Consider the following 12618-nt stretch of genomic DNA (forward strand, 5'->3'; position numbering starts at 1 on the left):
CGGTACATCTCCACCTTATCAAAATCGGCCAATATTCTTTTCGCGATGTACAAACAGGATGGAATTCAAACTTCAAAAGCCACTCTTTAGACCAAGACTGTTATAATCCAATTGTAAAATTTGATGATATTTGATATGCATATTATTTTGCACATGAAGTATTTCCATATGGGTTGGATTTATGTGAAATGCGACGAATTTACGGGTATTGCAGTAATGGACGATTGTACAGACACAGTGAGTTGATCGGTGGACGAATCGTATAGAAGACACACTACATGCTGCGCGCGCATCCATTTTGCAAGCTTGGAGTGTCGTGTGCATAATTGTGTAGCTCTGTGGCGTGGATGCATGATCAAACTCTATGGCGTGCTTTTCTTTGAAGACTTCAGTGGTGCGCCTGTACTGTGACTATGGCGAAATGACAAAAAGGCCTACATACACGTCAATAAACTTTTGACCAATGGAGTGAGATGCGCGGGTAAGAGACAGAGGACAACACGTTTTCTTATTTTGACTTATGAACATTATTAAAGTGGAACTTCATCCTGACGAAAAGTTTGTTATAACAATCGAATGTTAGAGAAAAATCCATCCAAAACAAACATACAAAATAAAAAGTTATTATAATTTTAATCTGCGAGCAGCTTTCCTACATCGTATGGTAAAACAAAATCAATGATTGATTTTATTTGGCTGTTCCTTCTGTATGTCAATAGAAAATCATGTCACACCTGTTCCTAAATAGAAAATATTCAGCCTCATCAGGAACCATTTAAAAAAAAGAAATGTATGCATATCTTATGGGCAACTGTTATCACGACACAAATAAATAAATTGAAATTCTAACGAATTTCTTAATCTTTAATGGATTTTTCTCATATTAAATTACCTTCGCATATTTTTTAAAAATTATTTTTGCTATTTTTACAACAAATTGTCTTGAGTGTGACTAAGGTAAATATCTGCTTAAACCTGAATAAAACGAAACATGCATATTTTGGCTTGGCATATAGATTTGGGTTAAGTTAAACAATTAATTTAGAAGATATCATTTTAAAACAAGAGGTCAAGTCACTCAAGTGTTATAATTGCCCCACAACACGGGGCAATGGTAACGCGCATAATGGGGCAATTATTGTATTACATGAATTTGTAACGTTTTTGTTTTTCTTTATCAAAGTTAATGCACTCTTAAACATTAGCCCCACATACGACAAAACCTGGCAATGCTATATGAACCCATACACTGTTTTTCCACTTGCTATTTTGGGAACGTTATGACAGTCGTGTTTGTTTGTTTGTGTATGTGCGTGTGTGTTTTTTGTTCAGGTCGTTGTGGCTTCACCAATTAGCTGTAGAACCATAGATCTATGGTAGAACTATCAATTTCTATTTGGGATCTGTATCTATTTTAAATGAACCTACCATGCATCTCTTTAAATGGACGACTGGTAAAACACTATATACATTTTTTTTCAATTAGAGTGATATGTCAAGTTTCATGAACGAGCCTGGTATACTTTCTAAGTTATGATGACATTAAAAAAAGTTAACCTCATGCAGGTTCAGATTTCGACGTTGATTCCCAACATGATCTGTTCATTGGCCCTAAATGACCTTTGACCTTGGTCATGTGACCTGAAAATCAGACAGGATGTTCAGTAATACTTGATCCCATTATGTTAGGTTATGAAGACTATTTTACAAACTCAAATTTGGTTTAAGATTTCATTGTTGACGACGCCGCCGTCAGAAAAGTGACGCCGATAGTCTCGCTCTGCAAACATGAAGGTGATTAACAAAATGCCTAAAATCGCTAAAATATAATTTTTTCCAAATTCAAGTTTCCAGTTGAGTCTGACTGAAAATTTTGTTTTCTTTACATGCATGTTATATCTGCATTATGATATACCCCCGGGGAATATTTCGAAAAAAACTGCTACTTGTAAGACAAAAGGTAAAGATGCCTTTGATAGACTTGTAATAGGATACTCACTCAGTGGCCAATTTGAGATGTGTGTAATCTATAGTGATCTCATTTTAAATAAATAAAAAAAAGCACTTAAGTTTGTTAATCCATGTCTATTTTAATTTATCAAGGTTTCACAATTCTGGGTTTTGTTTTTTTATCTTTCCCCTTTCACACAATTCCTTTCAATACCTGGGGCCCGTTGCATGAGTTGCAATCAAACGCAACTCTAAAAATCATGCGGAACTTGATTTTCAAGCAATCAACAGCGCGCATTTCTGACTTGCGATTGATTTTTTGACTTGCGTTTAAACGCAACTCTTTCTGCAATAGGGCCCAGCTTTAATAATGCAAAATAAACTATTTAGATATCATGTGGTAGTGCACAACAAGTTTTAATCAATTAAATGCTATCACAAGTGGAAAGATGGATAAAAAAATTCCATGATATTTCTTGAAATTCACACAAGGATTGTCAAAATAACCAATAAATTAAATAAAAATAATCATTAATATATCTGGGCCCCGGCTTACAAATAGTTACGATTGATTGGATCAACCATAACTATGGAAAGCCAGCTCTAAACTGGATGTTTATCCAAAATATTTTCAAGGTATTATGTATTTTCATAATACATTCGTTGTTTCCTTAAAAAATCAGTGTGCTTCTCTTTCTTTACAAAGGATGTATTGCAAACTTCCTGTAGAAAAAATGATGATGTTGATGGCTTTCCATACAGTCAAGGTTGATCGGATCAATTGTAACTGTTTGTGAGATGGGGCCCTAGTTGCTTTGGCATTTGGGGTGGGGTCAAAGTTCACCAACCATTTGTTATTCTTGCCATAATAACTGATACGGATAATAAGAAAACGAAGGTGTTAATTTAACCAAAGAAGTGTTCAAACGACACCATCTCATAGGCAAAATGATGTTTCAAAATTGATTGTGTTGTTTAAATTCAAATCCGATGTTAAGGCCAAACTAACAACTCGGCAGTGCATGGATGGTTTTAAAAGTATCACCATAGTTTTTGCACCGCAGTATAAACTATTGTGCATTTCATGTGTCAATTGTTAATGATAACAAATCAAGTTTCTGAATAAATAATTGCATTTAATAGATAATACCATGTACACTTTAAAAACCATTAATGTTTGAGTTGGTGAGTTTTATACAGTATATCACTGACAACCTGACAGCACATTTAAATTAAGACTTTTTACAACAATATATCGATATTAAATAGGCCTATTATACTGACACACAATTGAGTGCTAATTGAATTGGAATATGTGCTTGGTGCACAATAATTTCAATGCTCAGTAATCTGCAAATCCTGCGACATTATAATTTCATTAACTTTGTATTTCATTTCCTAATTGTTTGGGAGGGTGGGTTTCTTAACTCTGATCAGAGTTAACATCTGAGGGCGGGGGGGGGGGGGGGTAATCATCAATTCAATTCAATTCAATTCTTTTATTTCATCAAAGGAAAGGACATCACCACAAAATATAGTAATAGAACTTTTATGATACATGCCCACCTGTATCAAAGAATTAGTTAGTGCCTTATGCTCAATGCAAATTCATAATACAACCTACAAATAGATGATAAAGGCTCAGTAATCTCAGTAAAGGCTCAGTAATCTGCAAATCCTGCGACATTATAATTTCATTAACTTTGTATTTCATTTCCTAATTGTTTGGGAGGGTGGGTTTCTTAACTCTGATCAGAGTTAACATCTGAGGGCGGGGGGGGGGGTAATCATCAATTCAATTCAATTCAATTCTTTTATTTCATCAAAGGAAAGGACATCACCACAGAATATAGTAATAGAACTTTTATGATACATGCCCACCTGTATCAAAGAATTAGTTAGTGCCTTATGCTCAATGCAAATTCATAATACAACCTACAAATAGATGATAAAGGCCATAATTATGAAATGCAATTGAAATTTTCAATCTGAGATGGGCATACATGTATATGTATATCCAGTTGTGCTCAAAGGCTTGTGAACCCCACCACAAAATGCACTCCTTCATGCTGAGTGTTGAATGTAAACAACAACACTACCATGTTCAGTGGGCCAAGAGAAACAAACTTTATTAAATGTAATATTTTATCACCTGACTTCACATTTATATCTAAAACATGGCAGAACTTGAACACTCATATTTTCATTATCAGGGTTGGGGGCCTGGGCTAACCCCGGGAGGGGGGGGGGGCACTTCCATTCACGAGTGGACACCATGCGCGACCATGGGGTCTCGAAAAGCACCCTAAACATGTAATTTTACTATTCTGAAAATGCACCCCTTAACAGGTATTGGAAACAAAACGATACTCTTGGCAAAAATTCCCTGAAATGAACCCCTAAACAAGTACAGGAATTTGTTATTGTTACGGGTCCTTCGGTCGTCGGCTTTACCTTATTTGGTTTAGTACGACCCCACACCTCGCGCAAATCGGACTCTAAACACGAAGTGTTGGGGCAAAAAGTACATCCTTTATAAAACATTTTAATTTTCTTTTATCATCCCCGCAAATTCGATTCTAAACACGTACTTTTCCTAGCGAAATAGATACCCTTTTTTCATTATTTTTGTGTTTTTGACACCCTTATCATGTTACGTACGTAACGTGCCCTATCGTGAAAAAGACATCCTTTTTACGTGTTTTTTGGTCGCGCATGGTATCCACTCGTCAATGTAAGTGGCCCCTCCGGGGGGCTAACCAACTTTTCAGCATCACTGTATATGAGTATTGCTGTATATATATATATATATATATATATATATATATATATATATATATATTGTGACCACTGTACAGAATTTGGTATGATTAGAGTATGTACTCCTTGTATGTAATGATACATCTCTGCCAGCTGCTACAAAAATTTAAGAAAATAATACCACGTTAAAAAAATACTGATCTCCACCAATCATGCATAAAATACCCTTGTAGTTCTCCAATAGCAAATTATATACAGATAAATGAAAATATATGAACTGCATACGAAAGCCAATAACACACATAAAAGCAATTAAATACTAGTAATATACTTGGATGGAACATGCAAAAATATAATTGCCAATAAATTCATTATAGAAACATAACAATAAATGTCTACAAAGATCAATCTTAAACAACACAATATATGCCTTTATGGATAGGAATTTAAAGAAATTTTGAAATTACACAAGTTATTTATCAATAGAATACACCCTTATTAAAGGGATCAAGGGAAAATGCTTATTTTAGTGATCTGTTTAAAAAGAATAAATTCATGTATCAGTTTTTTCATTGTTTTTTTTTTTTTTGGGGTTAATGAAGTTATTAGTCTTGGGGCATTTTGGAAGAAAATTTTACAAATTAAGTTTAATGTATCTAACACCAATCCTAATGTGGTGATAACTGATAAAGGTCTGCAAGCATAGACTATACTTTATTACACGTGGCCATTTGCATGGAGAAAGTTAATGGCTGCTAGTTAAAGATGACGAAGCAGTGATTGTTGTTGCATCTCACCTAATAAATTTCTGTTGTAAATACGTTTAAAGAACTGCCTACTGGACTATGTTTTACATTCAACATAAGTTCCAACCACCTAACTCAACCAAAATCTTACTCACAAACAAGTTATCATGAATGTATATTCAAGGGTCCTTTTCTTACAGACTTAAAAAACAGAAACTTTGCCATTCCTGTAATCACCATGGCAAAAGTACCAAAATCAAATGTAGTATCTTTTATGCAAGGCGGCTTCAATGACGTAAGGGAAATGTTTTGTGATAAAGAAAAAAAAAATATAAAGGGTGAAGCAAAAGGTTGCCCAAATTAAATGGCAACAATTTGAAAATGGGACAATTTATAACATATTTCAGATTTCTGTTGAAAAAATTAATGCACATACGCATTTTACATACTAGGCAAGTTCTATAACAATTCAGAGTAAAATGTTAATTCCAAATGTACCCCAATCCTTGCTGGAAAGAATAATAGTCACATAGCATATTCAGTGTGCCCACAGTACTCACAGTGTGTTGACATTGTGCTTACAGTGCATAAAGTGTATTCACCTTGTGCTCACAGTGTATACAGTGTGTTCATTGTGCTCACAGTGATAGCGATTTACAGTGTGCATACAGTGTGTTCACATTGTGCTCACAGTATATATAGTGGGTTCATTGTGTTCACATTATGCTCACAGTGCATACACTGTTCATTGTGCTCACAGTGCTTACAGTGTGTTCACATTGTGCTCACAGTGCATAGTGTACATTGTGTTCACAGTGTGTGCACATTGTGTGGACAGTGCATACAGTGCGTTCAGTTTGGTCCCTTAGTGTTCACATTGTCTCATATTCTAAATTTTAATTCAAACTTTAATAAGTTGTGGTTTACCTATGGAAAGCCAGTTGTGACATAAATCTCTAACAGTAGAGGTTCAATTTATCAGCTCATTTGACTCCAAAAACATTTTCTGGGAAGGATGAATAAGATAGTTGTTTTCACCATAAAAGCATTAGGAAAGAGAACAGTAAACATGTAAATCATTCAATGCAAAATAAATTTTGACGCATTTGGCTTCCCATAATTTTAGCACAGAGTTAGAACATGGTATACGTTAAACCCTACTTCAGAATACGGGCCAGTGTGTTCACAATGTGCTCACAGTGTGTTAAGTGTGGTCACATTGTCTTGACATTGTGTTCAGAGTGTAACCACAAAGGACTATGCAAAGATGTGATTGAAACTTAACCCCCCCCCCTCAAAGTGAGAAGATAATGTGGACCCCTCTAGAGTGTGAATGTTCAAACTGAAGAGAGTAAAGACAATGTCACACTGTGAAGTGTGAACACACTGTTTTCTTTCTTACAGGGATAGCAGTTACTATACATTACAGGGATAGCAGTTATGACATATCAAATGAAATGAACAAACAGAAATTGAGTTGAATTCACACACTGCATATCAAACACTAAAATCCACAAGACTGGTATATATTACAGAATAAAGCTCGGCAAACACTTCAAATATAGACCCACTTTCATAACACTATTGTACATATCGTAAGAAAATATACATTTTCAATCTTATTTGTGAAGGTAAAGGCAACATTCAACCCCATATTCACTTGTACATCAAGTTGATTTGAATAAAAAGGAAAAAGATACACAAAACTTTGAAAATTATCTAAATCAAATGTAAAAGAAGAAGTTAATAGGACTTGTAGCTTTTAAAACAATAACTTACAAAAATAAAATAATAATACTGTAATAATAAAAACTTTAATGACAATAATTGTAATAGTATGCAATATTTATAATCAATCTTTCAAATACAATGTTGTTAGGTTTTGCATACTTAGCTTGGCTATGAGCCTTCAATGAGTTCCTTCCGACTTGCTACCAATTTACTACACCTGGGTGAAGAGTGGCAATTGTAAATAAATTCCTTGCCAAAAGACATGACTTATATAACATGGTAGAAGGGCAGATAAGAGAATGAATAATTCGCTCCATTGTTCTCCCCTAGAATGACCCAGCTCACTATCATCCACATACATTGATACATGTATGATGAAATGGTGAAAAGTTTGATGGGAAACAAATGAAATTTTACTTTAAGAAGGAATCATATTGAGAGCTTTCAGCAAAATACCAAATCCCTTGAAATGAGGGTATACTCAGGTTTACTTTCAAACTGACATTTCTTATTCTAGTCTATACATATTTAAGTGGATTTTTTTTAAATATCTGAATCACTTGTCTCATTATCATTAAGATTGATTCACACCAGAGTTTCATTTTTCTTTCCGATACCCTGCAAAATGCACTAAAAACTCATAATGACAAGTAGATCAGTCATATATTAATTACTACATGACAAAAAGAACACATTCCGTTTTTTTACCCAATAAATTAAACCTATAAATAGAGATGAGATGGCTAAGTGTAGCAGTCTCGTATATGAACACTTCATGTTGATTTATTTCAGTTAAAACCTCTGAAACAGTCAAATATTTCCATAAACCAAAAGAAAATGTTAAATAACAATACCCTTCCCAGAAATGGAATTCGAGTAGTAATGGAAAGCAACATTATTTTTCATAAGATAAGTTAAAAAATATGGGCAACAATATTGTCCAAAACAAGGGCTAGTAAAAAAGGTCAATTTTTTTTTGTATTCTTCGTCCAAATTCAATATAGTAAATTAAGAGGCTTTTATAGGAGGAGATTATAATTTGTTTAACAAATTTTCGGCATTACTCCTATTTGTTTAAGATCAGTATGCTCGATCTGTAATGAAAATCATAAGATCAGTATGCTCGATCTGTATGAAAATCATAAATTATAAGTCAGAAAAAATTGGAACCAGTGGGATTCGAACCTGCCATCTACTGCTTTCCGGGCAGCGACTCAACCACCAGGCTATTCTGGTTCACGGTTAAGCCACGATGAACTGGAATTCAAATACCCTCGATCCTCTTCTTTCTGACTCATTACTATTCAAATGCCGTCCGCCGTGGACAATATATAGTAAATTAAGAGGCTTTTATAGGAGGAGATTATAATTTGTTTAACAAATTTTCGGCATTACTCCTATTTGTTTAAGATCAGTATGCTCGATCTGTAATGAAAATCATAAGATCAGTATGCTCGATCTGTATGAAAATCATAAATTATAAGTCAGAAAAAATTGGAACCAGTGGGATTCGAACCTGCCATCTACTGCTTTCCGGGCAGCGACTCAACCACCAGGCTATTCTGGTTCACGGTTAAGCCACGATGAACTGGAATTCAAATACCCTCGATCCTCTTCTTTCTGACTCATTACTATTCAAATGCCGTCCGCCGTGGACAATATATAGTAAATTAAGAGGCTTTTATAGGAGGAGATTATAATTTGTTTAACAAATTTTCGGCATTACTCCTATTTGTTTAAGATCAGTATGCTCGATCTGTAATGAAAATCATAAGATCAGTATGCTCGATCTGTATGAAAATCATAAATTATAAGTCAGAAAAAATTGGAACCAGTGGGATTCGAACCTGCCATCTACTGCTTTCCGGGCAGCGACTCAACCACCAGGCTATTCTGGTTCACGGTTAAGCCACGATGAACTGGAATTCAAATACCCTCGATCCTCTTCTTTCTGACTCATTACTATTCAAATGCCGTCCGCCGTGGACAATATATAGTAAATTAAGAGGCTTTCATAGGAGGAGATTATAATTTGTTTAACAAATTTTCGGCATTACTCCTATTTGTTTAAGATCAGTATGCTCGATCTGTAATGAAAATCATAAGATCAGTATGCTCGATCTGTATGAAAATCATAAATTATAAGTCAGAAAAAATTGGAACCAGTGGGATTCGAACCTGCCATCTACTGCTTTCCGGGCAGCGACTCAACCACCAGGCTATTCTGGTTCACGGTTAAGCCACGATGAACTGGAATTCAAATACCCTCGATCCTCTTCTTTCTGACTCATTACTATTCAAATGCCGTCCGCCGTGGACAATATATAGTAAATTAAGAGGCTTTTATAGGAGGAGATTATAATTTGTTTAACAAATTTTCGGCATTACTCCTATTTGTTTAAGATCAGTATGCTCGATCTGTAATGAAAATCATAAGATCAGTATGCTCGATCTGTATGAAAATCATAAATTATAAGTCAGAAAAAATTGGAACCAGTGGGATTCGAACCTGCCATCTACTGCTTTCCGGGCAGCGACTCAACCACCAGGCTATTCTGGTTCACGGTTAAGCCACGATGAACTGGAATTCAAATACCCTCGATCCTCTTCTTTCTGACTCATTACTATTCAAATGCCGTCCGCCGTGGACAATATATAGTAAATTAAGAGGCTTTTATAGGAGGAGATTATAATTTGTTTAACAAATTTTCGGCATTACTCCTATTTGTTTAAGATCAGTATGCTCGATCTGTAATGAAAATCATAAGATCAGTATGCTCGATCTGTATGAAAATCATAAATTATAAGTCAGAAAAAATTGGAACCAGTGGGATTCGAACCTGCCATCTACTGCTTTCCGGGCAGCGACTCAACCACCAGGCTATTCTGGTTCACGGTTAAGCCACGATGAACTGGAATTCAAATACCCTCGATCCTCTTCTTTCTGACTCATTACTATTCAAATGCCGTCCGCCGTGGACAATATATAGTAAATTAAGAGGCTTTTATAGGAGGAGATTATAATTTGTTTAACAAATTTTCGGCATTACTCCTATTTGTTTAAGATCAGTATGCTCGATCTGTAATGAAAATCATAAGATCAGTATGCTCGATCTGTATGAAAATCATAAATTATAAGTCAGAAAAAATTGGAACCAGTGGGATTCGAACCTGCCATCTACTGCTTTCCGGGCAGCGACTCAACCACCAGGCTATTCTGGTTCACGGTTAAGCCACGATGAACTGGAATTCAAATACCCTCGATCCTCTTCTTTCTGACTCATTACTATTCAAATGCCGTCCGCCGTGGACAATATATAGTAAATTAAGAGGCTTTTATAGGAGGAGATTATAATTTGTTTAACAAATTTTCGGCATTACTCCTATTTGTTTAAGATCAGTATGCTCGATCTGTAATGAAAATCATAAGATCAGTATGCTCGATCTGTATGAAAATCATAAATTATAAGTCAGAAAAAATTTGGAACCAGTGGGATTCGAACCTGCCATCTACTGCTTTCCGGGCAGCGACTCAACCACCAGGCTATTCTGGTTCACGGTTAAGCCACGATGAACTGGAATTCAAATACCCTCGATCCTCTTCTTTCTGACTCATTACTATTCAAATGCCGTCCGCCGTGGACAATATATAGTAAATTAAGAGGCTTTTATAGGAGGAGATTATAATTTGTTTAACAAATTTTCGGCATTACTCCTATTTGTTTAAGATCAGTATGCTCGATCTGTAATGAAAATCATTTACTATCTATTGTCCACGGCGGACGGCATTTGAATAGTAATGAGTCAGAAAGAAGAGGATCGAGGGTATTTGAATTCCAGTTCATCGTGGCTTAACCGTGAACCAGAATAGCCTGGTGGTTGAGTCGCTGCCCGGAAAGCAGTAGATGGCAGGTTCGAATCCCACTGGTTCCAATTTTTTCTGACTTATAATTTATGATTTTCATACAGATCGAGCATACTGATCTTATGATTTTCATTACAGATCGAGCATACTGATCTTAAACAAATAGGAGTAATGCCGAAAATTTGTTAAACAAATTATAATCTCCTCCTATAAAAGCCTCTTAATTTACTATATATTGTCCACGGCGGACGGCATTTGAATAGTAATGAGTCAGAAAGAAGAGGATCGAGGGTATTTGAATTCCAGTTCATCGTGGCTTAACCGTGAACCAGAATAGCCTGGTGGTTGAGTCGCTGCCCGGAAAGCAGTAGATGGCAGGTTCGAATCCCACTGGTTCCAATTTTTTCTGACTTATAATTTATGATTTTCATACAGATCGAGCATACTGATCTTATGATTTTCATTACAGATCGAGCATACTGATCTTAAACAAATAGGAGTAATGCCGAAAATTTGTTAAACAAATTATAATCTCCTCCTATAAAAGCCTCTTAATTTACTATATATTGTCCACGGCGGACGGCATTTGAATAGTAATGAGTCAGAAAGAAGAGGATCGAGGGTATTTGAATTCCAGTTCATCGTGGCTTAACCGTGAACCAGAATAGCCTGGTGGTTGAGTCGCTGCCCGGAAAGCAGTAGATGGCAGGTTCGAATCCCACTGGTTCCAATTTTTTCTGACTTATAATTTATGATTTTCATACAGATCGAGCATACTGATCTTATGATTTTCATTACAGATCGAGCATACTGATCTTAAACAAATAGGAGTAATGCCGAAAATTTGTTAAACAAATTATAATCTCCTCCTATAAAAGCCTCTTAATTTACTATATATTGTCCACGGCGGACGGCATTTGAATAGTAATGAGTCAGAAAGAAGAGGATCGAGGGTATTTGAATTCCAGTTCATCGTGGCTTAACCGTGAACCAGAATAGCCTGGTGGTTGAGTCGCTGCCCGGAAAGCAGTAGATGGCAGGTTCGAATCCCACTGGTTCCAATTTTTTCTGACTTATAATTTATGATTTTCATACAGATCGAGCATACTGATCTTATGATTTTCATTACAGATCGAGCATACTGATCTTAAACAAATAGGAGTAATGCCGAAAATTTGTTAAACAAATTATAATCTCCTCCTATAAAAGCCTCTTAATTTACTATATATTGTCCACGGCGGACGGCATTTGAATAGTAATGAGTCAGAAAGAAGAGGATCGAGGGTATTTGAATTCCAGTTCATCGTGGCTTAACCGTGAACCAGAATAGCCTGGTGGTTGAGTCGCTGCCCGGAAAGCAGTAGATGGCAGGTTCGAATCCCACTGGTTCCAATTTTTTCTGACTTATAATTTATGATTTTCATACAGATCGAGCATACTGATCTTATGATTTTCATTACAGATCGAGCATACTGATCTTAAACAAATAGGAGTAATGCCGAAAATTTGTTAAACAAATTATAATCTCCTCCTATAAAAGCCTCTTAATTTACTATATATTGTCCA

Source organism: Lytechinus variegatus, chromosome 8 (assembly GCF_018143015.1).
Source record: "Lytechinus variegatus isolate NC3 chromosome 8, Lvar_3.0, whole genome shotgun sequence".
In the NCBI taxonomy this organism is placed as follows: Eukaryota; Metazoa; Echinodermata; class Echinoidea; order Temnopleuroida; family Toxopneustidae; genus Lytechinus; species Lytechinus variegatus.